The following is a 25494-nucleotide window of genomic DNA, read 5'->3' on the forward strand; positions in this document are numbered from 1 at the left end:
ACAGATGTTGTCCGTGGTGGGATATGAACCCAGGGCCCTAACCCAGCAGTGCATACCCTTAACCCCTAGGCGACCCTGGGCGCACCCGTACATCCTGGGCCGCCTAGGGATGTTCAAAGCAGTGCAGCGCTATTAGCGGGCACGGCAATCGGACCGCTGCAGCTGCATCCGATTACTTACTGCAGCCCATCCCTGCTGTCTAGTGGGGTGGATCGCCCCCTGGGACGTTGTCCTGAAGGAGCAATCCACACATCCGGCTTGGGCCGGGGTCTGCGCCGTAATGGCAATGATCCTGGCTCTGCACTCGATTGCAGTCGGAAGCAATCCAGTGCCTATCTTATTGATCTATGCTGTATAACTATACAGCATAGATCTCAATGAGAGATCAGTGTGCTTATACTAGAAGTCCCCCGGGGGACTTCTAGTATAAGTGTAAAAAAAAAAAAAAAGTGTCATTATTAAAAAAAAAAAAAACCTCCCCTAATGAAAGTTTGAATCACCCCCGTTTCCCCATGTTATAAATAAAAATAAATTAAGAAAGATGTTTGTTATCACCGCATACGTAATTGCCCGAACTATTAATTTATCACATTCCCGATCTCGCACGGTAAACGGCGTAGGCGCAAAAAAATCCCAAAGCGTAAAATTGCGCATTTTTGGTCGCATAAAATCCAGAAAAATTGTAATAAAAAGTGATCAAAAAGTCGCATCAAAGTACGGATAGAATGTAAAGATCATGGCGCAAAAAATGACATCTCACAAAGCCCCATAGACTAGACCAAAGGATAAAAGCGCTATAAGCCTGGGAATAGAGCAATTTTAAGGAACATATATTTGTTAACAATGGTTTGAATTTTTTACAAGCCATCACATAATATAAAAGTTATACATGTTACATATTGTTGTAATCTTAACAACTTGATGAACATAAATAACAGGACGGTTTTACCCCAGGTTTTTTTTTCAATTTCACCACACATTGAATTTTTTCTGGTTTCGCAGTGTACTTTAATGAAAGTCTGTCATTAAAAAGTACAATTAGTGGTGCAAAAAATAAGGGCTCATGTGGGTCTCTAGGTAAAAATATAACTCCTATGGCCTTTTAAGCACAAGGAGGAAAAAACAAAAACGCAAAAATTAAAATTGGCCCGGTCCTCTAAGGGTTAATTTTATTAGACATCACACCACATTCAAGGCACATTTGTTTTAAGAGTGCTATTTAAAATACATGCAACTGTATAGCATATCTCTGCCATTGACTGTAAAATAAATAAATAAATAAAATTTGTTGGAATTCAGTGTGTGTGTGTGTGTGTGTGTGTGTGTGTGTGTGTGTGTGTGTGTATGTATGTATATATATATATATATATATATATATATATATATTTATTTATTTATTTTATTATGGATTTCCTGGTGTGAGAAAATGTATTCATCCAGAGAAACACAAACACAGCAGATAAAGACAAGATAAAAATGAAAATATGTAGAATGCATGCCTTATCAAACTGGACCCAGGCTTGTGTAAAAATTCAAATACATAGACAGAGATAGCACTTAAAAAAACAATCAATGCGGTTCATTTACACGATTGTGCAATGTTTTGGCTAAGGTGTAGCCTTGCGCATGCCCTACAAACCCGAAGGCATTCATTTGTATGGTAATTTGTACCCATCAAGCTAAGCAAGCATGCTTAGCTAAGTGTTTCCTTTTCAGAAAATGATGTTCTGTCATTGGTCTACCAAAATGTTCATTTACTGTAAAAGTTCACCAGAAAAATAATGCTTTTGTGTTAAGTTGTTTAATGTGTATGGCCATCTTAAGTCAGCTTTAGATTTAGTTGTTGTCTATGTGCCTTCTTGGGTCCTGAGTCCATTTGGCTTTTTGGGCCAATACTGAATATTAAAGATGAGCTAAGCAAATCTGGCACATCAAAATTTGCTGCAAATCAGGCCGTCAATTTGCTTCATTCTGCGAAGCGAATTCCTGCTTATTCATTAAGTAAGTTTGCAAAAAACAAAAAACAAAATGGCATGGCACATGCTGTCTAGAGAATCACTGGGTGGGAAAAAGGGATTAACCAAAATCTCTACGTCCTGTCCAATCAGCTGCAGGCCCCTCTGTGATGTCAGCACCTTACCCTCCATATAAGGCGGTTTGTAAGAGGCCAGTCGGCTGTGTGTGGAAGAGAGAGCAGGATTGCAGCAGGCAGTTAGAGCCGAGTAGGGAGAAACTAACAGAGCGATATAGGGACAGAGAGGATTCTCTTTGTTACCCATGTAGTGAAATATTGCTGTGGTAAAATGAAAACTGAGCTGTGATTGGTTGATATGTGCAATAAAGAGAATCTTACTAAAATGTTATTATATTGGATCTATCATAAAAGAGACTGGCAAGAGTTAAACAATGTGCTACTTTTTGATTAACTTAACTCCATCCAACAAGCAATATAATGTGATTTGTAACATATATGATTAAAACTTTATTAACCCCTAGACGCACCAGGATGTTACTGTTAGGGATGAGCAAACTGGCCGAGGTTCGTATGAACCTGAACTCTCGGCTTCTGATTCCCGCTGTCTGCCCGCTCCGTGGAGAGGGTGGATACAGCCTGAGGACCGCCTAGAAAACTGGGATACAGCCATAGCTATAGGCTGTATCCCAGTTTTATAGGCGGTTCTCAGGCTGTATCCACCCTCACCACGGAGCGGGCAGACAGCAGGAATAAGAAGCTGAGAGTTCAGGTTCATATGAACCCAAACCTCGGCCGGTTTGCTCATCCCTAGTTACTGTGCGTCCTGGTGTCGCTAGGGGAGTTCAGAGTGGGGTTGAGTGGCGACCCCGCTCTGAACCACCGCAGTCCTGGGTGCTATATGCAGCCCAGGACTGCGGCTATTAGCGGGCGTGGTCCTAATGATGAGCCCGCTAATAAGGCATTTAGATGCAGCTGTCAAAGTTGACAGCTGCATCTAAATGCTTGCTGTCCTCCATCATTGGTGGTCTAGTGGGGGGGAAACATTCCAAAGTGCAAAATTGTGCATTTTTGGTCGCATCAAATCTAGAAAAAAATTGTAATAAAAAGCGAACAAAAAGTCGCTTATATGCAAACAAGGTTAATCAGGTTAAAGGTTTTAATTTAGTGTCGCAAAAAATAAGGGCTCATCTGGGTCTCTAGGTGGAAAAATGCAGCACTATGGCCTTATATACACGAGAAGGAAAAAAGGAAAGTGCAAAAATGAAAACTGGCTGTGTCCCCTAAGGGTTAACTGTAAGAAAATCATTAACAAAAAATGGTGTTGCCTTAAGGTACTCTGGTGAAATTATTTCTCTATCAAATCAACTGGTGTTAGAAAGTTACAGATTTGTAATTTACTTTTATTTAAAAAATCTCATATTTTCCTACAGGGAGTGGAGTATTCCTTCCAGTCACAGCGCTCTCTGCTGCCACCTCCATCCATGTCAGGAACTTTCCAAAGCAGAAGCAAATCCCCATAAAAAAAACTTTTGCTCTGGACAGTTCCTGTCTCGGACAGATGTGGCAGCAGAGAGCACTGTGTCAGACTGAAAAGAAAACACCACTTTCTGCAGCACATTCAGCAGCCATGAAGACTGTAGATTCTTAAACTGAAGTTATTTACAAATCTCTATAACTTTCAGAAACCAGCTGATTTGAAAGAAAACACTTCTTACTTGAACTCCCCTTTAATGTTATCATTATTATTATTATTATTATTATTATTATTATTATTTATTTATTTATTTATAAAGCACCCTTAATTCCAGAGCGCTATACAATAGATAGGGGTAACAAGCAAAACAATATCATAGATAGCATAATTTTTTACTTTACTGTTTTCTACTATATAAACAATGTTGCTTTGTTCCACACACTGCCGGTGTACCATTGTTTTAACCTCTTACTGTATAGTAATTTTCACAGTTTGTTCTATCTCTTTACAGTATTTTAGTTATAAGTATTACCCTTATAATTATAGCTGTTATAATTAGAAAATAACATGAATGTATTTTCTCTGCATGATATCAAATTTCCAGCGTCTGGTGTAGTGTTCTTGAGTCTGTCTACTGTATAAGTGCCATAACACTCAATACATCCTGTTGACTATACTCTTCCCAATCATACAGATATACATTGATAACAGATGTGAAGAGGCATGGAGCTCCATAGGGGATCATTAAGTGATAACATTCACTATAGATGAGGTCATTTAAACTATATATATATATATATATATATATATATATATATATATATACTTATTCATTAACATTTACTCTCAATTACATCATATATTGCAGGCCTTAAAGACTGTTATCAAAAAGTGTCATCCTATGCTCTGATACCATTCTTTGAAGTCCAGAGATGAAAGATAATAAGATCTACATCAGTCTTTAGAGAAGATCTTGCTGAAAGGAAGTTACATATCAGCACTACTGGGGGCATGTTTTACTATACAAAGTAGGTACTAGTATGATTAATTACAACATACTGACAAGTTTACATCGTAATTTATGCAATTTGGAACATATGGTGCAGTCATTTTGATGGTCAAAAAGTGTCTGGAGATAAAATTATATGGTAAGAATCAGCATGGTAGCTGATTCCCCTGCTTATTTAGACAGTTCAAATCATTGTTCATCTGCAAAGGTGTCCAGCCCAGGTGCTATTTCCTGGGGAAAATACTGTGATAACATGGGGAAAATTTCCATTCACACCAAATATTACATCCAAGGAGATGCCAACCATAACCTTGCGTATTAATGTCTCAATTTTTACAATGCTGTGATGTTGAATGTACACTATACACTGTAAAGGCTGATTTAGATTTTCTGACTAACTGTAGATAACCAACATACCTTCATGAATTTGAAGACAAGTGACAATTATAGTGCTGGATTTCATTACATTATAAATAGACATGATAGAAGCGAATCAAGGCGCCAATTTGCTTTGTTCTGAGAAGCATATTCACAGCGATCCGTTACTAGTGTGGCGGCCACACATGTTAGCTTACAGTACTGCTACTGGGCAGGAGCAAGGGATTATCCATAGACCCTTGTGCCTGTCCAATCACCTACAAGCCCCTCTGTAATTTCAGCACCTTCCCCCCTCTATACAGGGTGATTGGCTTCCTGGAGGCAGGCAGTCGGCTGTGTATAGTGGAGAGTAGGTTGCAGAAGGTAGTTAGAGCACAAAAGGGGAGAGCAATAGCAAGATATAGGGACAGAAAGTATAAGGTAGGTTAGATTGTGAGTTAAGGGTTGACTGTGGGTATATTCTGGAAGGTTTTCTCTGGGAGCCTTGCTTCCAGTGTCCAGTATACAAAGTAACTGGGTGCTGGTTGTGCATTATAGCAAGTCACTGGGTGTGCATAACAAGTGACTGGGTACTGTGAAGACAGCGTTTCTGTCAGGATATGGGACCAGGACAACAAAGGAAAGGTGTAGCCCTGACGTTGGCACCCGCCCCGCTGACCCTGCCTATGTGCCTCAACAGCCCTAAACGGCAGCGGAAAACTGGTTAACGGTCCCTAATCCTGTATAGGTGTGAACACAGAACAAAGTGCATATACCTAACACACCTGATGTACATCGTTCTGGGGTGGTGAAGCCCTGGCTGCGGCCACAACAAAGGAAGCGCCCTGCGCCTCCAGCAACCAGGCTACTGGAGACGCCATTGGTGCACCCCTAGCAACTAGCAGGGTCCGAACACTAGGGTAGCCGTCGTTGCCTCTGCCAGGTCGGCCATGCGCTCTGGCAGCTGAGAGCCGAGCATGCGGCCTGGCTCATGACAGTTTCACCTGATAAATCACTGAGAGCTGTGAATACATTTGCATTAAAATATAAGATTTATTTTGTTCCCTTTAAAAAGAAATACATAAGGGGGAGGTTTATCAAAGGGTGTAAATATACACCAGGTGTAAACTGTCCACTGCAAACAATCACAGCTCCACTTTTGTTCTACCAGAGCTGGACTTTTCTCTTCTCCGTTCTCCACCACATGGTACATGCTTTTGCAGGTGTGGGGTTTTGCAGTCTATTTAAATGTATCCTAATTGACTAGGTGTTCACAAAAAAAGAAGGTCCCGCTACAGTTACCACCCTCAAATATCTGTGCTAGGCCCCTCAGGGTCAAAAAGAGGTGGAGTGCTGCCGCTGCCACCTTCCGATGTCTATCCTAGGCCCCTCAGGGTAAAAGAGAGTCAGAGTGCTGCCGCTGCCACCTCCCAGTATCTGTTCTAGGCCCCTCAGTGTGAACTATAGTCATGGGGATTTGTGTTTGGATATTACTGTTCTAGGGGTATGGGTTGCACAGCGCACTTTGCAGAGGCATAAAGCTGGTGTGGATATATATGCCTGTGTTGTAAATAGTGTCATTCAGCCACACCATGGGTAATTTATTTGATGTTGGGGTTGTTGATTTACGTGTTTCTGAATCGACTTTGGGGATTATTTTACGTGATTATTAGATTATTTCGGGTCTAAGGGCGAACGGTACTTTATATTTTTAAAAAGATTACTTATGGTTAGCTCATATGGGAATGGCGACTTGGATAGATACTGTCTGTCATGTGCCTGAATGCTGGGTGGTGAATTAAAGGAGAAGTCCGGCCAAAATTAATTTTTGATATGTTGTTACTTATGAAAAGTTATACAAATTTCTAATGTACATTAATTATGGGAAATGCACATATACTGCTATTTCCCTTAATTTAGTAGATCAGGAAGTGTTAGAAATATCTCTGAAGAAGTGACGTCACGACCCAGGGTGTAATTCCTATGGAGTGTCCAGCAGGGGGCGCTCTCTATATAGAAGTCTATGGGACTTTATTGTTTCTATGGGTTTCTATGTAATGTAATGTAATGTAATGTAGTGTACAGTGCTTTATTGAATGAATACATCTATGGAATACTTTGGGGAGCAAGTGTCCTTGCTCCCCAAAGTATTGCATAAATGTATTCATTCAATACATTCAATACACAGTAAGCCCGCCGATCCGCCGAATTTCCGCCGCATTCCCGCCGATCCGCCACACGCTGATCCGCCGCATTCCCGCCGATCCGGACCATATACATTGAACTACAGCTCCCATCATCTGCTTCTAGTATGAACAGGTGATGGGATATGACATGCCGCCGGGCGCAGGGGGGAGCCGCTCAGTACACAGGAGCGCTCCCCCCTCCTCCTCCTCCTTCCGTGATAACTTCCGCCTATACCAATGCTGACTCCCTGCCTGGCCGCCGCTCTCCGCTCTCATATACCGGCTCCCGGCATCAGCGCGGACACCAGGATGCATCGGGAGCCGGTATGTATGGGGGGGAGAGCGGAGAGCGGCGGCCAGGCAGGGACTCAGCATTGGTATAGGCGGAAGTTATCCCGGAAGGAGGAGGAGGAGGAGGGGGGAGCGCTCCTGTGTACTGAGCGGCTCCCCCCTGCGCCCGGCGGCATGTCATATCCCTTACCCAACTACAGCTCCCATCACCTGTTCATACTATAAGCAGATGATGGGAGCTGTAGTTCAAAGTATATGGTCCGGATCGGCGGGAATGCGGCGGATCAGCGTGTGGCGGATCGGCGGGAATGCGGCGGAAATTCGGCGGAAATGCGGCGGATCGGTGGGCTTACTGTGTATTGAATGAATACATTTATGCAATACTTTGGGGAGCAAGGACACTTGCTCCCCAAAGTATTCCATAGATGTATTCATTCAATAAAGCACTGTACACTACATTACATTACATTACATAGAAACCCATAGAAACAATAAAGTCCCATAGACTTCTATATAGAGAGCGCCCCCTGCTGGACACTCCATAGGAATTACACCCTGGGTCGTGACGTCACTTCTTCAGAGATATTTCTAACACTTCCTGATCTACTAAATTAAGGGAAATAGCTCTATATGTGCATTTCCCATAATTAATGTACATTAGAAATTTGTATAACTTTTCATAAGTAACAACATATCAAAAATTAATTTTGGCCGGACTTCTCCTTTAAGGCCCTATTCTATGGGCCAACAATGACTACTGCTGCCCCGCATGCCTACACTACCAGTCATGAGAGTGGAACACACTGTGTCCCCCAAGGAGGTCTTACTGAGGAGAAAGGCTGGTCGTGATGGAATGCCTCGACCAAGCGACTGCCCAAAAGTTCAAGGTATTATCGATTTTTGCTGCACTGTCAGCAAGTGGAAAAAACTTAGGCCATTTTCCGCACATATCTGGGATCAAGCAGGGTGGCCAGCCAGTAGTCATCTATCCTTTGGATTCTGTCAATGCAACTGTAGGACCGCAAGCTGTCTAGCAGGAATGTTGCCATCTGCAAGAGGGTCACTGATTCTCCTCTTCACTCTCCTCAGAATACCTCCATGGCGTGCTAGGGTCATACCCACCACCTCCACCACCTCTTCCTCCATATCCTCCAGATTTTCGGAGACACCACTCAATGTTGTGTGAAGAGGCTGGCCGTATAACTTCTCCTCCCCTCATCCTCCACCACCACCACTTGATCCATCTCCTCACTCAGATTGAAGTTGAAAACCGATGGACTGGTCTGAGTCTCCTTGTTGACAATGTTTAAAAGTGAAGTTTTCAGGATTTGAAGCAAGGGGTTGACATCATTCATGCTGTAGTCCTTCTGGCTGACGAAAAGAGTGGTGTCCTCAAAGGGTGCGAGCAATTGACAGGCATCCTGCATCATCTGCCAAAGGGTAACTTGAAAATTGCAGCTTTGTGTGAAGCTGCCTGAATGCCTCATGAGGAAACAAAATAGAACCACGCAATAGTGAGTTTCAGTAGCAAAAAAAAACTTTATTATATAGCATTAAAAATACAATTTATTAAAAAGAGGGAAAACCATGCATTAAAAAGATAGTGGCAATCCCGGAGGGTATACACAAGTACAAAATACTATATTATTGCTATCTGCCCACCTCACAAAAGCTGCATCATATCACACATATCCTTACAGGGTCCATATCAAAATAGATTAAAGTGCAAGTGCAAAAAAAAATATATAAGCTACCTGGAAGTCTCAATGTATAAAGTGCTATATGCAAATAATTGCATACTTCACATCACTTCCCACTGATATAGCTGGACCACATTTCGCTTCGATCTCTATTACCCCGCAAAGGTTTGGGACAGGATAGATATATTACCTATGAGTCAATGACAATCGCATTCCTCCGGGACGCCACCACCCCGACGCGATTTTCGCAACCGTTGTCCGGGGGTCTGACAATAGGAAGTCTGGGGAAGTCTGACACTACCGTTCTCTGCTCATACAGCCAGTCTAACATGCAGAGAGCTGAGTTCCTTGGAGTCAACACTTCACAGATTAGCTGATGTTCTCATCAGGAAAGACTTAAGAGAGTACTCCGCCCGGGGGTATTTTTCAGTTATGGCCGGGGACGGGGTGGTTATGGATGGCGGAGGTCACTTGCCTACCCCATTCCACCGCGGGGTCCTGGATCGCGCTGCGCTACGTGACATCTCAAGGCAGCTCAGCCATTCTGCGGCCGTAGCAAAGTTCCACCTCGGCCACTGAATGGGGTAGGTAAGTGACCACCACCGTCCATAACCACCCCATCCCCGGTCATAACTGAAAAATACCCCTGGGCCGGAGTACCCCTTTAAAGATCTAAATCTGCACAGTCTGGAGGAAAGGGGGAACATGGTTGAAACTTTTAAATATGTTAAAGAACAAATGTCTATGTCACATTACAGCAGTTAAGAGGCTAGTTAAGGGTTATTTTTTGGACCATGATCTATAGCTTATATTCACTGAGCAGGAATAGCGGGAATAATATTGTTATATTTTATTAGATAGGACAATTCTGCATACTATAATACCGAATATTTTTTAAATTAATATTGTTTTTCATTATTATTATTATTATTATTATTATTATTATTATTATTATTATTATTATTATTTTTATCTTTGTATAATGAGAGGGTGATTTAAACATGTATTAGGGGAGGATTTTTTAGATATTTTTTTTAAAAAAACCTCTTCTCCTACAATTTATGAATCTCCCTAGGGGACTTATGTAAGAGATCATTAGATTGCTTACACTGATAAATGCTATGCCATTGCATAGCAATGATCAACTTTATGGGTGCTCTGCACATAGAGTCTGCCTGAGGCAAACTGCAGATCTGACAGGAGGGAGGTAATTATTACACATCTACCTGTCGGGGAAAGTGATTGGGACCCCCAGCAGCCACACTACAGGGGTCCCGATCAGTCAATGACAGGCACTGCTCCTATTACTGACTCCCTTAAACATCATGATTTCTACAGATCGCAGCGTTTAAGGCAGATATGGGGAACCTTTGGCCCTCCAGCTATTGCAAAACAACAATCCACATCATGCCTGTGGCTTTGGCTGTCCAGACCGTGATGGGAATTGTAGTTCTGCAAATGCTGGGAAGACGAAGGTTCAAAGCAATTATCTGTTTTTTTGCCAGCAATATAGATAAATTGTGTCTAATAGCTGCATACAGCACCCATCACAGAAGAATCAGATCATAGAATTCATCCTGCAGGTATATGAAACCTATTGAATACATTGGAGACATGAGGCAATAGCTTTCATATACCTGCAGGACAGATTTCATGATGTGATGCTGCTATGGGTGCTGTATGCAGCTATTAGGAATCCCATAAAAGGAACAGCTCATGGGTGGCATTAGGCCCCCTCTTCTCCTTAAAAAAAAAACACACAGCAGATAGTTCATTAAAACTGTGTGGGCAGTGCCTACCAACAGCTGCTGGCACATCAGGTCAGGTCTCAGGCCAGGCTCTGAGCACACAGAGCTGAGGGGAGGTGGGAGGTCAAGGTTTTTCTCCTGCTGTAGCTCTGCTTCTCCTCCTCCTCTCCATCTACAGACACATCAGAAGGTGGGCGGTTACTTAGTTATTTGTAAGTGTGCTGTGTGTTCCTATGCCTCCATCCTCCTGTCCTTCCCTGATCATAACAGCTGGCAAGCTGCTAACTGTATTGCTGGGTCTCTGTGAACCATTGCTGCTTCAAGCCAGGAACATTCATATACATACCTACTGCATGGGGCATTGCCAGTAGGAACATACAGTATATAGCTGAATGGCTGCCATGAAAAGGTTAACAAACACTGAACACAAGAACAAGGGGACACAATCTTAGGTTAGTTGGAGGAAAGGTAGGAAGCAACATGAGAAAATATTACTCAAAGAATTCAGAGACCCATTTAATGCATCATTCTTGGCTGCACACTACCTGTTTGCACAGGGTGGCCAACAATGATGCATTGAATGTGCTGCATAAAGGATCCAACCAGTGAACAAGCTCGGTCATCTGCTCATTGTTGGCCCTTTTACACAGGCAGAATGTGGGCAATGAGCTTTCCTTGGAATGCTCATGTGACAGTCGTCCCTTGTGAAAGGGCCTTTAAGATGTACAGTAAATGCCACAAAAACCTACTATATGTAGGCATGCTGTTTTATATGCAGGAACACGCAGACAATTTTAGAAGAAATTGTTGTAATGATGTTTCCTAAACATATTTCTCCTTTATGTAAGAAGGATTTATTCCCTTATTAACCATATACATGTACACCAACTTTGGATCCCCTGCAATAAAGTCCACATCATTTTGCAGTATGTGACAGTACCCTAAGCATATGTTCACACAGAATGAATACACCATTTATTTTATTATTTATTTTGGTGCACTGCACATTTTCTGTTGCAAAAATGTGAACACACTCTAAAGATATAGTTGCAGACAGCAGATTTCTGCAAGTGTCCTATTAATCTGGGTGCAGAAAACTATTCACCTGCTACCAGAATGACCCTTCTTGGATAAACAAAACCAATACCGAGTCACAGAATTTTCTACAACAAATCTGTTGCATGTAAGTTCACCCTTAGGTGATCTTCAAATGAGTGTGATACAGACGCCTTTATGCCTGTATTACCCAAACTGAAAGTGTCAAAGACCTCTATCAGAATTGTGTCTGTACTACATTGATCTGTGAGCTTAGTTGTAAATGCAGGGCGTAGACACAGAAGAGCTAAGTGTATACCTAGGTTTTAGGACTAGGATGGCTTTAGCTGTAGTTTAGGCTCTCTGCTCTAGGGAACAGCTAATTTGGCAACTCCTAATTATTCACTTCCATTCCAACCCAGTTCAAAGCCCTTGGAGTTTCAGCTTCAGAAAACAATTTAGAGTCCTGTAATAGAAAACAAAAAATCTAACGTACTGGGGTGTGACACTTTAGTGGAATTCAATGCCAAAGCTTCTGAAGGAGTTTATACAAAAGCCACACAAGTTTGGAACTTGTGAGAGGGACCAAGATATCCGAACACCTCTTCAATGTATTTTATTCCATGTACCCTGCAGCAGTGCTTTAGAATTATCTGTGACATTACACTGATAATGTCAGGTTCCTGCAAATTTTGTCAAATGGGGGGGAGCAACAGATTTTAACCCTTCAGTTGCTGCCAGAATATAAGTGTCATAAAAAGTGGAAAACGTCTATTAGTGCACAGACACAAATAAATATATATATATATATATATATATATATATATACACCATTGTTATTATTTTATTATTATTGACACCAATTGAAAACAAATAAATATATATATATATATATATGTGTGTGTGTGTGTGTATATATTATATATATATATATATATATATATATATATATATATATATATATATTTAGAGAGCAAGAGAGAAAGAGAGAATATTTAATTATACTAACCATATTATTAGTTATTCATCTCCTTTGTCTTTCTCCCTCTCTGTGACAGCAGTCTTTTATTTCTTAAGTTTCTTGATTGTTTAATTTACATTCTATTATCAATTAAAACATAGGCCCCAGATAATGTAACTATTACATCTTAAAGGTCTTACATATGTAAATATTATCTTAAAGTATCAGCCACAGCGTTTCGTCCTTGCTATATTGTCTTTTGAAACAAAAAGGATATAAGCTCTTGAGTGACTGATGTAATCTGCAGCATATGAGATGAAATTCAGGATAGGAAGATAAGAAAGAATGAGCCATTAACAAAGAAATAGGTCGGGTGCTAATTAAAATTAATCCATGAATTAACCTGAAGGCTTTTGGTGTGTAGAAAACAGATATATTTAAAGTAGGATTTGATTCCTGTAACCAACAGGCTGGAGTCATAAGCTATGCAAACCATTACCTTTCCTTTGTCTTTTTTTTTTTCTTTTTGTTTCTCTCTTTTTCTTCGTATGTATTGAGTTTAAAGCTCTACAGAAAGCCATTAAAAGATTATCACCTCTGATTTATGAAAATGCAGCATAATAACAACAAACCAGACAATGAGATGACAGTGTTCTGTGGAGGACATTTATTCATTTCAGAATAAGGCGTGTTAAACACTCGGAATGAAGGGATACACAGAACAATACAGAGTTGCCTTTACAATCTTGTCATTATTGAACACAATACAATTGTTTCTTTGTGTGTGAGAAATTTTTTTTGTTATATTCAAGATTGGTAAGAAAATACAAGGCATTGAATGCATAGATTATTCTGTGTTTCAAAATTGACATCTGCATTTAGTTTAGTAAATAATGCATTTTTACACATGGTATATTTTTAGGAATTTGTCTTGTATGGCTTTAGCTTGATTTAGCAGTTTTATTTTATTTTCTTGTGTTTAAAGCAAAATAAAAAAAAGAATCTACTTTAAAATATATGAAAAAGTCGATCTATCTATCTATCCATCTCATATCTATCAGTTTTTTTTATTATCTGTCTGTCTATCTATCTATCATCTACTATCAATCTATCTATCTATCTATCTATCTATCTATCTATCTATCTATCTATCTATCTATCTATCTATCAGAGATGAGCGAACCTCGAGCATGCTGGAGTCCATCCGGACCCGAACTTTCAGCATTTGATTAGCGGTGGCTGCTGAAGTTAGATAAAGCCCTAAGTCTATGTGGAAAACATGGATATAGTCATTGGCTGTATCCATGTTTTCCAGACAACCTTAGAGCTTTATCCAACTTCAGCAGCCACCACTAATCAAATACCGAACGTTCGGGTTCGAATGGACTCGAACCCCGAACCCGGTTCGCTCATCTCTACTATCTATCCATCTCATTTCTGTCTGTCTATTTATTATCTGTCTATCTATCTATCTATCTATCTATCTATCTATCTATCTATCTATCTATCTATCTATCTATCCATCTCATATATATCTGTCTATCTATCTATCTATCTATCTATCTATCTATCTATCTATCATCTATCTACTATCTATCTTTTTATGTATTATCTATGTATGTATGTATCTATAATCTATCTATCTATCTATCTATCTATCTATCTATCTATCTATCTATCTATCTATCTCATATATATATCTGTCTGTCTATCTATCTATCTATCTATCTATCTATCTATCTATCTATCTATCTATCTATCTATCTATCTATCTATCTATCTATCCCTCTGCATTAGTACTAGCTATCTAGTTGCTAATGCACAAGTTTTGAAAGGATCAACACATTGATGCCCTTGCCTTGGACATGCACAGTGGACTTTAGAGATCCCCATTGCTGTTATTATGTATATTTAATATCCTTCTTCCAGGATTACTGAGTAACCAATTAATATATTATTTACTTTTTAAAGAATATTTTAAATAATTTATTACTATTATTACACCTGATTGTAAAATGTAAAATGAGTCTAATGCGTAAGTTTTGGAATGTATTCGACATTGTACTGTACTGTATTTCATGTGCTTTGCATGTTGATGATAATATTTGATTGCACCTAATGATGCACATGGTTTAGTATACTTTGGGCTATGTTCACACGTCTCATTTTCTTGGCCATTCACAACCTTTCTTTGACTGCTGTAACTTGCATAATTGGGCCACCATCCAAAAGATATAGCTGCATAATGTTAAAGAAAAAGAAATGGCAGCAAAATGCCAAAAAAAGATGTGTGAACATGGCCGTAAATGTATAGAATAGCTATTTCAGCCATAGAATTGCCAGAATAGAATCTGACATGCGTAAATTTTGCATCTTTTAAGGTTAGTATAGTTTATTAAACTTCATTATCACATTTGCTAAAATTAAATGTCTTTAACCCTTTCAGGACCAGGCCAAAAATAGCCTTAAGGATCAAAGCCCATTTCTCAAATGTGACCTGTCTCACTTTATGTGGCTACAGCTCTGTGAGGCTTTAACTTATCCTAGCAATTCTTAAATAGTTTTTCTTAGGTTACTTTAGGTTAATGATAAATTTTGGCCAATTTTTCTAACTTAAAATTTTCTGCGGTGACCATGCAGGTTTAATCATATGATAGTTTTATTGATAGTATCACTATGCATGTAGCGATACTAAATATGTGTACTTTTTTCTACATTTATTAAAGGAAAAGTCTGGGCAAATAAAAAATAATCAGAATAGGCAGAGGGTGGGAGGGACAAAATAAAGAACCTACACTTTAACCTATACCACTCCCCATGCCTTTAGAGCACAACGCCCCACTCCTGGGCCCTGCCGGGATTCTCCATCCCTCTCTACTTGCTACATCACGGCAGTATACCGCTGACTGGCTGAGCGGGCTATGTCCCACCCTTTCCCACTGGGTCGTGACGTACTTAGAACTGGAGATCAGATGACATCTAGCAGGGTCCAGGAGCCCCATGATGTGGCACTGTGACGGCATGGGGACCAGTAAGTATAGATTCTTTATTATGTTCCCCCCATCCCCTACCTGCAATGTAATAATTAATTTGGCTGGACTTCTCCTTTAATTGCATTGCAGAAAAAGGGATTACCAGTTTATTTCACTTTTTTTGTTCCTTTTTTTTGTGTCTGAATGTCTAATGAAAACAAAAAATAATAATATACTACAGTGCTGATCTGCATTGCAGTGTATTATGTCTGTCACAGGAATAGCTGATCAAAATTTGTTCGGCTATCCTACCTATGACACTGGTTGTTATAGTTACCATTGGAACTCTATGATCGCTTTACAGAGCTCCGATGGAGAACAGAGGCAGAATTTTCCCTCTGTTCTCCCTATAGATCCTGCAGGCACACTGACAGCAGCATCTTTAGGGTAACTGCTGGGATTTAGCTTCTTTGCCCCTGTCATTTCTGGGCATTACCGTATGTCCACTGCGGGAACTCACCACAAAAATGGACGTACAGTAACACCAAAATGCTCAAGGAAACACAGAATTGTATCATGTTTTTCTTAACAGTGTACTATTATCCCTAATGTTATGCTCTGATTTGGTCTAGGGAGCTTAATAATTGTAGAAATACTATTTTAGATTTATCAGTCTTCCAAAGACAAAAAGACGTGATTTTTTTCCCCCAGACAGACAGCAACCAAATACAGATCAACTTTAATTCTTAGACACATTTTTGTCTCCCTGACAGATTAATAAACCCGGGCCACTGTTTTGGTTTAGTTTTCTCATTGCTAATATCAATGGAGAAGTTAGGTTGTCTGTGACTGGACTCTCTATTTCACTGGTTAGTAATGACTACTTAACTTGTCACTAACACAGTAAGACCTGTTTCAAATGATTATATCTCACGTCTCTGAATCAGGATTAGGCCCCACTCTTGATGTTTTTTGCAGAGATCATCCAGGAAGATGAAGTCAGGGTGGCTGTTGATGGTCTTGCCCTTAAGAAGTCACCCAGTCTAGTTGGCTTAAAGCGTAACTGTCATTTCAGGGTCATTTTTCTGAAAACAATAAGAAACTCTGTTATAGGTTTTATTTAGCAAAAGAGTTTCCTTCTGTACTCAAAGAGCTGTTTTCCTAGCTCCCCCATCACTTCAGAAGAAGCTAGATTTCTGTGTCCATTATGCCCTATAGAGAGGGGAGGGACTGAGAGGAGTGAGTGAGCATGGAGCAGTCCTGCACAGCACAACATACTGCAATCTCCTTTCAGCAAGTTCCTAGATAAGCACTGATCTTTCTGACCTCTGAATGCAGCATTTTGGGTGCCCAGACAGTGTGCAAACAGCTGACCTTCATGTCTCTTTTTCCTCACTCATCTCCCTTGGCCCCTCCATAGGATATAATGGACACAGCAGAACCCATCTTCACTGGCTTCTTTGTACTGAAGATGGATTTGCCTGAAAATGAACAGATAAAAAGGTAATTGGGGGAGGCTGGGAAATTACCTTTTGAGTACAGAAAGAGGCTTTTTGCCTAAAAAAACACAAAAAAAAAACATATTATAGAGTTTATTAAAATCGCTTATACTACTGATTTCTGCAACAAAAAAATAAAAATGACAGTTACACTTTAACATCTGAGTTCTATAAGACATTGAAGCCTATAAGATGCTTATCATTTTTAGGCCTGCTCTGGAGAACAATTTTCAAAGGATGTGTAACTTTTTTTTTTTTTTTTTTTTCAACAGATCACTATTACTGAATAATCTTTAAAACTTCTTAAATAAAATAAATTGTGGTTAGAATATCATGAGTAAAATTAAGAAATGAAAGCCCAGTCACTCATTATTTTCACTTAAAATCCTAAATAACATCAATGCTAAATAATATCAACATTGTGGAATGTCTGATTTTATCTTCATTTTATTCTTTTGCACTAATTTATGCTGCAGTATTTTTGTATTTGCATCTGTAAAGACAGGAACCCCCGCCCGGAAATGCATCAAATATCCTATCTCTAGACTTCAAAAGGGCCTAAAAGCACAGTAAAATCAGACATTAAGTTTTTTTTTTGTACTGTTTTTACTTCTTAATATGTAATTTACATGTGGGTTTTGGTCTTTATCCTGATTCTTTGTTATCTGTAAACACACCCGAGCTTAGTGGTTGTTTTTCACAACATGGCTTGTTTTTTTATTGTTACAGATAATACAATGTTAACATGCATACAATGGTATTCAATTTCTCAGATTAAAGGGGTTTTCCAGGCAAACAGGTAACTTTACTTATGCCTCTCTGTGCAATAAAACAATAAACGAACACATACTTGCCTCTCTTGCTCCCCCACTCCACTAATTGTGAGGTCTCATGTCCTGGAAGTGCTCCCATTCTGCCAGCTTCTGATGATTCCCCCCCCCCCTGTCAGTCACAGAGCCGATGCCCGCTTCCTGTCAGTCACAGAGCAGATTGGGGAAGTGGGAGATCATAAGAAGCTAGTTTAGTTAACATCTCTCTTGATTCCCCCAATACACATGCATTTTTGTCTTGTGTGCTTATCAAGTAGAGGTAGAGAAAGCCACTTCTAGACTCCTCTGATGGTGGCTTGTGTCCCCAAAAACAAAAGCATTGGGCAGTTAAAATCCAATATGAATGAACCTTCTCTCCCCTGAAATGTGCTTTCTTTGCCCTTGAGGTCAGCAGGTTCAGCCAATAGGTATCTGATGTGTATAACTAGTTGGCCATACAGCTCTAATAACTGACAGCTGAACTATCGTCCAGCTGTCAATTAACTCTCCCGTCCACAGCCCACCCCTATGGAAAGGGTTGTACGAACATTGCTTGTGATGTTTACATAGCCCTGGCCACATGATTATCGAGCTCTCTAATAGGCTCGGCAATTTAGCAGAATGGTGCAAGTCTACTGCCTTTAGACTCAACAATCCAATCTCGATCTGGAAAAATCCAATCTTTTTAACTTTTGGGAAGCTGCAAGAGAACATTAGTGCTTCACGTTAAAAAATGGCCCATATTACCCTCATGTAAAACTGGACTCAGATGGACTTATTTTTGAAATACTGGTCTGCGCGGTCCTGTGTTAGTCACTAATCGGCCTGAGCAGGATAATCCCTTTCCAGACCTGAACCTGAAGTGCTATTCAGTGAGGACCAGAGCTTAGAGATCAGAGAACTTTTGAAAAGTTCAGTTTATGCCAAAAACGTGCAAACTTACAAGCTGAAACTTAAAGAACCATACTAAAACAGCTAAAACAGGTGTTTAGCTGTTTTGGTTCGGTTCAGCTGTTCGCTCATCAATGCTTACCTGTCCAAGCTCCTCACATGTCCTCCTTCTCTGGTCTCCAGTGTCCCTGCTGGCAAAATCCCGCTCAGCCAATCACTGAAGGACAGCACCATGGCCAGTGATTGGCTAAGTGAGCTGTCACTCTCTCTCGAGAGAGGAGTGACAGCCTGCTTAGCCAAACAGTGACTGACTGAGACAGAAGAGTACTGAGACCCGTAATTGAGCTGGCTGTCATTCGTATCTGGAGAGTGACAGCCCACTAAGCCAATCACTGACCGTGTTGCTATATCGTCTAAGCCAGTAATTGGCTGAGCCGGCTGGAGACACTAGATAAACAGAAAAGGACACCAGTGTAAAGAGGTTAACATATCTTCTTCTTTTTTTTTTTTTTTTTTTAAGAAAGCCTGCAAAAATTTGCAAAAAAAAAATAAAATAAGCTTGCAAATTTTTAAAAAATTGTTTGCGAGTCCAACTTTGCTGGATTTATTTATCCCTACCAGAGCTTCTTAATACTGGTAATTATTGGGTTTTAGTCTACCACTTTACGGGATAAAATTGTAAGAAAAAAACTCTCAGATAACTGTTTAAATCACATCCAGAAAGTCATGACCGCAATATAGCACCTATGGCATGAATGCTTACACCATGTCTCAAGGTATAGGGAAAATAATAGCAGTCTTAGTCCTCATCCAGCTACAGTTTTAGCTGTTAATTGCCATTAGATGACGGCCATCCACTGAGTGTGTGAACATAGCCTTTCTGTGTTTTCAATAAACTCCTGGTTTTGGTTGCAAAATACAGACCAAAATACAGAGCAAAAATACTGTGTGTGAACATAGCCTAAACATGCGCTGTAGTTTCGATGAAAATGCGTATTACAGTATGTATATATGTTTGTACGTGTAATGTCAATATATCTATTCTGAACTGAAGTTAAGTGCTTTGTTTATAATGATTATTTTAAATTTGAGGTTTTTTTAGGTGATATCAGGTAGGACTGTCTTCCTTAGCTCATAACATTAAAAATAGACCATAATTTTTTTTTTTTTTTTGCTAATTACTGTTAAAAGCCGAACAACAAACATCTCAGGATGTCTACAGAAGACAAAAGGAGATGCAAAACTCTGAGCAGACACAAGAAACACTAAAAAGCTATTTTATAACATGAAAGAATGTGTGTATTCTATCTCCATGTCATTACAATAGTTCAAAGCCTGGGCCCTGTATGTTTTCTGACTTAATTACCACAGGATATCTCCCCCACCAGGCCTTGTTTAATCAAACCATCCCATTTTACGGCTGTTGAGTAACAAAGGAGAACTTTTACAATTCACATTGTTTGACATATTTCATCTCAACATTAATTTTCTGTCACAATTAGGCAGAACAAAACACGTCTGGTATCTGTAATCTGACCCCATTGTCAGTATAGCACTATCTAGGAGAATATTTGTAACAGTATTTATCTTGTATAGGCACAATTGTGGGTAATAACGTATGTGAATTTCATTCATTAATACATTCTCCATAGCATTTAGTAAACTCTTTTTCATGACATTTTTACATTGATCGATTAATTTAGCTTACCAATGGCAGACTGTGATCATTTGTAGGGAAGTTGTTTGACTATATCTGTTTCAAATTGTTTGCTTATAGTCTGATGAGAGATTCTAGGATACCCATACATCATATACTAAAGTTGGCTTAACCTGCCGCTGCTATGGTGTAAGGTGTATTGCGGCCTCCCGACTGTCCACCAACAAGTCGATGGGCTGGAGTTTTGCTACCCAACCTTTTTGTTCTCAGTAGGATAAGCCAGATGTGTCTGGTTTCAGCTTACCCCTCCTCATAGACACCAGAACATTCATGTGTATAGGAAGAAATAATTGTAGGTGGAACAAATGTTCGAATGACAGTAATTAGAGGTGTATAACAGCCTTTATGTTCTGGAAAGATCTTTTGGTAATGAAAACTTTTTCAAAACATTTACAATTCCCATAAGGTGGTTATTCTTCACTGATGTGCTGCATATATTAACAGTAAGTAATTATAAGATCCTCTATGGACTAAAATATCCATGGTTGTATTGGCAAAAAGATGATCAGATGATTATTGACTCCAGCCACTGACTTTGTATTAAGAGAGCCCTTGGTGTAAGGGTCTATAGTGAAGTGCACCACAATCTCCAGCATAAGGCCATGTTCACACATTGTATGTTTTATATAAATCACAGCCGTTGTTGAAATTTGCAACAACTTCCGTGATTTATGCAAAACATTCGTTGTAACTGAATAAATGGAATCCCGGCTGGAGCGTATACACATACTATATGCTCCGGCCAGGATTCCATCCAGCCGCATAAAAGACTGACATGTCAGTGATAGTGGCCACACAGAAAACATCAGTGTGCAGCGGTGTGCATTGTGTGCAGCGGTGAATTGGGATGCAGACACACATGGTGCACCCGCATCCCAATTCAACAGAAATGAAAATCATCCAGCTGGCACTGCAGTACTGGTCAGGATGATCTTAACTGACAACAGCCGTTCCACGACATGGCTGGGTCACAGAACGGCCAGTGTCTTACGCCATGTGAACATAGCCTTACTGTGTAACCAAGTTTGTGGCCACTGTTTGCACTATTTTACTGTTTATTATTTCACTTCAAACTGCTGTTTACCAACTTTTGTTAGGCTAAGTAATTCTCCAATATCAGAGAGAACAAGATGGAACATGAGAAGTGGGGGTAGGGCTTTGCAATTTCTATTTGCAGGAGAAAGAAAGAGAACATATAATGTGTAAATCCAAGCTTACACTGTCTGCCTTAAAGGGGTATTCCGGGAAAAATTTACTTTTTTGCCCTATCCACAGGATAGGGGAAAAGTAGGAGATCGCGGGGGTCTGATTCCTGAATCTGATTCCCTGCGTTTCGCCGTAGAAGCTTTATCAAGGGCCTTGACCCTTGATAAAGCGTGTACGGCGAAACGCAGCGTTGGGTGAGTAGTGGTACTGGGCAGGACATACGCTATATACCCAGAGGTTTGAGTATATACTTTTATGAATTATACACTGTACGTGGTATTGCACTTGGTTGCACTTTAGACTGCACTTGCAGCGTTATACACATACGTTAATTTTTTTCATTTCATTATTTGTTTGAATTATTGTCATTTACTATTTGCACTTTTCCCTACCTCTGTGGGTTGATTGATATACCATCATTTGTCTAGTATATAGTAGTTACATTATTTATTCTCCCTGCCCTCAGGCCCGCTTCTGCCATGAGGCGGAATGAGCCTTCCGCCTCAGGCGGCAGAATTTGCGGTCCGGCAGGGGGGCGGCATTATGTCCCCCCTGCTGTCATTTTTGTTAAGTATCACTTAACAAAAATGACAGCGGCCGCTCACCTGTCCCGTCGCCCGCGCTCTCCACATCCCGTCAGGTCCCGCGATGTCACCCTGCAGCTGTCACGGACCTCCAGGCTGTGGTGAGTGCCCGGGGTCGGTGGGGGACGCGCTGGGGTGATCGGGTCGCGCGGGACCGCCCCGCGCGACCCGATCACCCCACGCACTCACCACAGCCTGGAGGTCCGTGACAGCTGCAGGGTGACATCGCGGGACCTGACGCGATGTGGAGACAGCAGAGATCGCGGGCCGGCTGCGGTGTGGGACAGGTGAGTAGATGGCTGCTGCGGCGGCGGCGGCGGCGGGGGGGGGGGGGTGGGGTGGGGGGGTGTGGGGGGTGGGGTGGTCCGGGGGATGCCGGCTATCACTCGGGGCAGCCGCCTGAGGTTTGCCTCAGGCGGCAGAAACCCTTGAATCGGCCCTGCCTGCCCTGTATACCATCTGATGTATGTGTTGTATGGTTTTCTGCTCCCTTTTTTTTAATGTGTGTTTTTAAACAATAAATTCTCTTTATATGTAATAATAAAGTATTTTTTTGATAAATGTAGAATATTGTCCAGCATTGTTTATTTGTAGGTTGTGTGCATCGTTTGGATGCGTATGGACGTAGAATTGTTGGCAGTTCTATTTTTCGGTTAATCAATCATTTGTAGTAATGTACTTGATAATGTAAGTTATCAGCCCAACACAGCGCCAGCCTGTTCCGTACAGTGCACTTTCATCAGTACTATGTTATGGCATAGTAATAAGGAATTGGTGATCTACTTGCAAAGAGCCCGCCTCTGGTTTTATACTCTACATGGTACTAGCTGTGTGCCATGTAGGGGACCCTCAGGGCCTCATAAACAGGAGCAGGAACACAAACAAATCTTTGTGTCATAACTAAAATGTAACAATGTTAATGTAACAAAACAAGGCAAGTTTTAAAAAAATCATTTGAAATGACAGGTATGATTGACATTACAAATTTAGCTATATTACACCTGTACATACTATACATATGCACTGTGTTATACTTATAAACACTCAGACAATAGTGTTACTTTTTTGTAAATTTACCAATTACCATATCATTTTGTTATACAGCATTACATTATTGTGTAAGTAACCTACAATTCATCTCCAGGTAAGGATATGCTTCTATTTTTTAAGGGTTTCTGAAGCTTTGGGATGTCAATAAACTTTATACTTATCCAAACTTTTAGCAAGGACGTTCTTAAATTCTCCCATCTACCACTCCCCCCCCCACCCCACCCCCCAAAAAAAACTCTAAAATCTAGAGACAATCACTTGGGATCTGATAAAGGACTGACATCAAAGGCAGTGCATTAACTCACACTTGCTCCTTCAGAGTGTACGGTACTCTATTATATGCTGTGGTTACAAAATGTAAGCCATCATAAAGATCAAAGGGTACTCATCCTATACTTCATTATATATTAATATATACATTATTTATCAGTGTTACCTACTTGGGTAACATGAGATGCTGTATCTCCCTACAGCTGCAAGCTTCAGGTGTCATCTCATTTCATGCTAAGGAGATAAAAATGGGACAATATTGCTTGCCAATAACTGAGTGGTTTGCCATAAGTCAGGATGGCATGTCACAGGGCACATGGCTGATAATTATTTAAGGGGCACCAAAGCAAATACAGTCGGTAAAAAAAAAAAAGAAAGAAAAAAACATGGATAACCTCTCATTATTATTTTTTTCTGATATTAAATTACATACTGCCAGGATAGTGGTGCCAAACCTCAGAGGGAATAGACAAATCTAGGACCAAAAAATAAGAACTCCGTTTATATGATTATGGATGACTACCAATAATAACCTAACCTTTTATAAAGTCAAAACAAGTGCAATGAATACAAATGGAACTTTGATACAGTTTCCCTTCATTAGTTTGATCTTACAGCACTGACCCGGTTAACATTGAGAGCATAGATATAATGTGCTCATTCACATGCCAGGAGTTTTCCTATCTGTGGCTGCTTCACCGGTGAGGACATCTGGAGTTTAAGACAGAAGTTTGCCCAGAACTTTTGAAAGGAATATGTTTTTTTGTAAAATACTGAAGTGGATGCTTAGTTTAAAAACACCATTTCCACATACTATTAGTGAAAGTTTGGGGAATAGACAAAGGCTCCGTTATTTAATATTCTCATTTATTAAGTAGAGTGAAAAGTGGTTGCAAAGAGTGACCCTCTCTTCAAAGGACCTAGTACATTCAATCTTTATGAAGGTAGCCCATTTATATTTATGTGAATTTGTATTTCTTAAAGTGAATCCGTAAACTCTATTTCACATTCCGAATTGCTGACAATGTTAGAACAAGGACACATGGTACCTTTTATTTATACATCAGGGCCTCCACAACATAGAATGCAAGTGCTATTTTGTCTCCAGGGCAAACTGTCAAAGAGGCTTTCCCAAGTTCCTCAACTGCTTAGGACTGGCATGACTCCTCATCCCACTTTCTATCCCTGCTTGGCTGATCAGCAGTTTGGGATGTGAATTAGGGTATACGCACACAGAGTAATTCTAGCTGAAAATTCAACGAGGAATCCGCCGCTCGCTCCACCTGAATTCCCGCCCGTCACATAGGCTCTATTATATGCTCTGGCGGAGTCCGTCGTCCACCCAAAGAAATGACATGTCAATTCTTTGGGCAACATAGAATGGAGTCTATAGAGCTGGCGGAGAGGGAAGCGGGAGCACGCAGAATGAGCAGCGGATTCCGCACTGAGTTTTCCGCTAGAATTACTCCGAGTGCATATACCCTTACAGCTGACAGATTCCCTAGTAACTCCTACCTTGGCTCTGCAGTAAGATAACCTTAGACAAATCCTTTAGTTAAGTGAAAAGCTACTTTAATCATAACCTAGAAAATATAATTATTCTCATATCGCATGTTTTAATTTCTGATTAACTTCTTGGTCAGTGGTCCTCAATCAGCCGCATTTAGCTTTGATAAATAGTTGTGAGCAACATGAAATGCAGGCGTACACACTGCTGCCCATCTAGAGCCACTATAAACACTTGGAGATGGGACATATAA

The sequence above is a fragment of the Dendropsophus ebraccatus genome, chromosome 4, assembly GCF_027789765.1.
Source record: "Dendropsophus ebraccatus isolate aDenEbr1 chromosome 4, aDenEbr1.pat, whole genome shotgun sequence".
Taxonomy (NCBI): Eukaryota; Metazoa; Chordata; class Amphibia; order Anura; family Hylidae; genus Dendropsophus; species Dendropsophus ebraccatus.